The following is a 4,129-nucleotide window of genomic DNA, read 5'->3' on the forward strand; positions in this document are numbered from 1 at the left end:
CTTTCCACTACAAGAATATTTGGATTCAACAAAACTTAATAAACAACAAAAAACCCTTGTATTTTTCTCTTTAACAACGGTTTTATTGAAAACTGTTGTCATAAGTCATAAAACCCGCTCATAAACAACTGTTTATGTGCATTTTTTTTAAGCTATACAACTACAGTTTTTTTAAAAAAAATACAACGTTTTTTTAAAACCGTTGTCTATGAGCGGATTTATTTTTAGTATATGACAATGTTACCGTCAAACCCTTGTGTTTCCTTCTTATTTTTTTTAAGGAACTTAAGCAATTATTCCTCTCTCCTCTCACAGCTTCCTCTCACGATTCCTCCAAAACCCAACCCTAGCCGCCCGCCCACTTCTTTCCGCCGATTTGCTGCCAATGAAGTCGGAAATCTGCTATTGGAGCAAGGATTAGGTTAGATCTTGTCCTAAGGTTTGTTTTGATGACAATATAGCAAGGAATCGCGACGTGAAGATTCGAAGTCATCGCTCTGTTCAACCATAGTTTCGCATGTAGTTGTTTTTTCATATTTTTTTTCATTTTTTTCTTTTCGATTCTGAGTAAATTGGTTGTGTGTGTGAAACATGTTTTCTTTATTTATTTGTGGTTTCTGCTGTTAACACTTGTGTTTTTTAATCGCATGATGTGTCGTTCTTTCTGCCTCTATCCCACAATAACAAAGGGAGGGGAAACGAGTACTTTTTTCAGGTGTCTTAGTCCTTCTCAGTTTTATCTTAATAAATATGAAAAAATTCCCAAATCTCATAATACATTATAAATAAGATCTGTGATTACTGTCGCTTCATTGATCAATTAAGCACCTTCTTCTTGTTCTTCCGTGCGTTTTCTCAAATAAATTCCAATTATAAAGAAGAGGGTTTGGCTGGATTCAATAGTGGGCCGAGAGGAAAATTTTCAAGGATAATTACACTTTGTTAATTTTCAGAATTCTTGCTGGATATAGCTTTACAAAGCCCATACCGAGTGAATTGGGAAATCTTTCCGAGCTTACTTTTCTATAAGAACATCTGATTAATCATCCTTCATAATGATATAAATTTCATGTTGGTAAATGATATTTTTCTTCTTATTCACAATTTATTTTTAGTTATCAATACTCTGAAGGCTATATTGGATGTATCGAAATGGAGACTTAGATTACAAGTTCAGATTAGCAATTGAATACATGTGTTTAAATTAGTCTATCAACTATTTGCTTATTCATAATTCTTGTTGGCCGATGCTTGTAGCTTGCACTATGTGTGGAAATTGGGCTTCCGAAGATGATTCCTTCTTCTTCTTTTTTTTGGTCAAGTGAGTATTTTTTATGTTGCATAGTCTACATCAAAGATTAAGTTTGGTAAATGCCTTCATCTAGATTTTCTGTTTTCTTATATTGTATTAATGATTTTTCCCAAAAGTATTCCTCAAGATATTGTTTATGACCTTGTGGAGATCATCATTTTGTTGCAGTATATATGTTCATGGAATCTGGAGAAATAAACATCCCATTTTCGTGCACTATGTTGTCGTAATATCAGTAGAAATTGTGTGGGAAAATGTAGCTCTTTTGACTGTAGCTGGTGCATAAAAAAATTGCCCCCTAAACACTTAGTTAAGTTGTCGAGTTGATCGCTCTAAACTCGGGGTAGGATCCTCATGGTACGTATTTAAAAGAGAAAGTTTCTTGAGAACTAGCTGTTGGGTTTGAGGGCTTATTTTACTGTTCAAAAACACATGCAGGATCAACACTCCATATCCTATTCAATGGGGTCAACCCAGTCTGCATGTTGGGGAGGATATTATTGCACTAGCATAGCTTTTGTCGCTCTTGTTGAGGTTCAATTCTATTATTCCCAAACTTTTGTGATCAGTAAAATTCACTTAACTTCCCTTAAAAATACATAAAAGATTTTTTCCTTCAATGTGGTTGTTTATGTTGTTACCTTTTCGAGTGTGGGCCGGGAGTTCTTTTCTTAAGTTGATTTGAGGTTGGATTTTTCTTGGGTTGATATCTGTGATGCCATAGGTTAGGGTTCTTGCGTTAGATTTTTAAATAGTGTTTTCGTTTTTGCTCTTGCATAGTTTTGAGGATTTGATGCGAATTTAAATTATGTGAAATGATCATTATGTGCCAAAGAATCTTTTCCTTGTTATATCCATTATCAAGGATCTTGAAATATATGTTCTTTTTTATTTTTGGGTATAAGTTTTAATTTAGCTAACATATAGCTTTTGCGATTAGAATAGGTTTTGGGGCAATGATTTTTTCAAACAAGATTGGAGGAGCAGAGGGAAGATCCAGTTATTTCAATATATACTCATCAAATGGATATTTTGTTTTCTTATTGGAGTTATAGTCGGTCTGCTTGGGTTCTTCAGCAACCTTGCTGTAGAAAATATAATGAGAATCAAGTTTTTCGTTACCTCGAACATGATATTGGCCAGAAAGTAAGAATCTCGGTGCTTTTAACAATTTAAGTATGATGTTGTAAATAAAGTTTGAATCTTGTTACTTATGTTTGCATAAAGATTTTATACAAAGTTTTGGTTTATCCAATAATATAGATTTCAGAATGATATTTTGCTTCATGTGAATTGATAAAAAAATCAACTTCATTGTTGCTATTTGCTTTGTTTAGCTTGTAGATGTAGCGATCCTACCCAGATCCACTACCTAATCAGAGTTAAAAGAATAATTAAGCATGCATTAAATAAATTGTTGCCGAAAACTTAAATAAAATAGATTGGCAGAATACAGCCGGCTAAATAAACCAATATACAATCGAATTACAAATAATCCTAAGGGTAGAGACTTACAGCTAATCCTGTTGTCTTTAAGGTCATTGGCTACTCCAAGCTCCTAGTGCTCAATCTTGCACCTATACCTGCCCCGTCGAATGGGGTGTCCAGATGCACAGAAAATACTGGACGTGAGCTCTAGGCTCAATACGAAAGCACGGATAAATATACAAATATGATGCATGCAAATGACAGTGTATCCATATCAGAGATAACTGTATACAAACTGCTCAGACTGGCGCCTGAGACATGAGCTCGTCACATCGGGGTCGCTAACAACTATGCCCGACCACTCACTCCCGAATCTCGGACGCGGACCAAGGAATCCTCTAGATACCAGTACCTAAGGGTACTCGGCATCAAAACGTCCAAACAGGGCTGAGCAACCCTAAATGGCTCATCTCAAAAGATGTACAGACACAATATGATATGTACATGCCGCATAATAATATCCATGCAATCACATGCAAACACATAAATGCAACATATAAGCTTGCATACCCGCTAGAAATCTCAGTCAGTACTTACGTACCTTACAACAGGCAGTCCTAGTAGTCCAACTCTAGGTTTCAAGCCTAGCATCAACTCTACAATGCAAATACTCATGCATCATTCATTAAGCTCTAAAAGCCTTAACTAAGCTATTACATATTCCTAAATATTTTTAGGAAGCCAAAGCTATACCTGCGTCTTTCATCAGCCCTTTGCTGCCGCTTTTCTCAAAACTAGGCCACAGCTCCGCTACGACGCCGGGATCGCTCCGCTACTTCCGAATTCCCAATAGGACGTCTAGAATTCCCTAGATATAAGTTAGAAGGCTAAGGAATTGAGAGAGGAGGAATTTGGTGCGCTCAAAATGAAATCTCGGCACCTCTATTTATAGACGGAGTTCAGAGCCTCCGATCCTGACTTCGGATCCTCCGATCCAGTTCGGATACTCCGTTCCCGACTTCGGATCCTCCGAAGTCCCATCAGTGACGTCACCAATGATGAATTTCTCTCGGACAGCTGGCCATGCAAGTTCGGACCCTCCGATCCGGTTCGGATCCTCCGAACCTTCCCAGCCATTTTGAGTGTCCTGGATTCATTTTTGGACTCCGTTAATCTATTTGGAATTTTCTTAATCATGTTTTACTTAATACCAACATGATTCGATGATTAATTACTGATTAAACGTTAATTCTGGATACGGGTCACTACATTTTCCCCCCCTTAAAAGATTTCGTCCTCGAAATCTAGGGTAAAATCTCGAGAATGTAATTAAAGATCCTTACTTGCGCGTCTGGTCGAATAGCTTCTGACACACTCAGACTCTTGAAA

The 4,129-nt window shown here is 36.9% G+C and overlaps 1 long non-coding RNA gene across 2 annotated transcripts; it reads left to right on the top strand.

The window, feature by feature from the left end:
- Positions 1–291: 291 nt before the first annotated feature.
- On the top strand, positions 292–2,513 carry LOC140893275 (uncharacterized). Of its 2 annotated transcripts, none has more exons than XR_012153083.1 (3): positions 292–421; positions 1,258–1,321; positions 2,258–2,513. It is a non-coding gene; the product is annotated as an uncharacterized lncRNA (long non-coding RNA). The 2 variants fall into 2 exon arrangements; XR_012153082.1 differs by having other exon boundaries at positions 302–519.
- The last annotated feature ends 1,616 nt before the right edge of the window (positions 2,514–4,129 follow it).

The sequence above is a fragment of the Henckelia pumila genome, chromosome 3, assembly GCF_033568475.1.
Source record: "Henckelia pumila isolate YLH828 chromosome 3, ASM3356847v2, whole genome shotgun sequence".
NCBI classification, from domain to species: Eukaryota; Viridiplantae; Streptophyta; class Magnoliopsida; order Lamiales; family Gesneriaceae; genus Henckelia; species Henckelia pumila.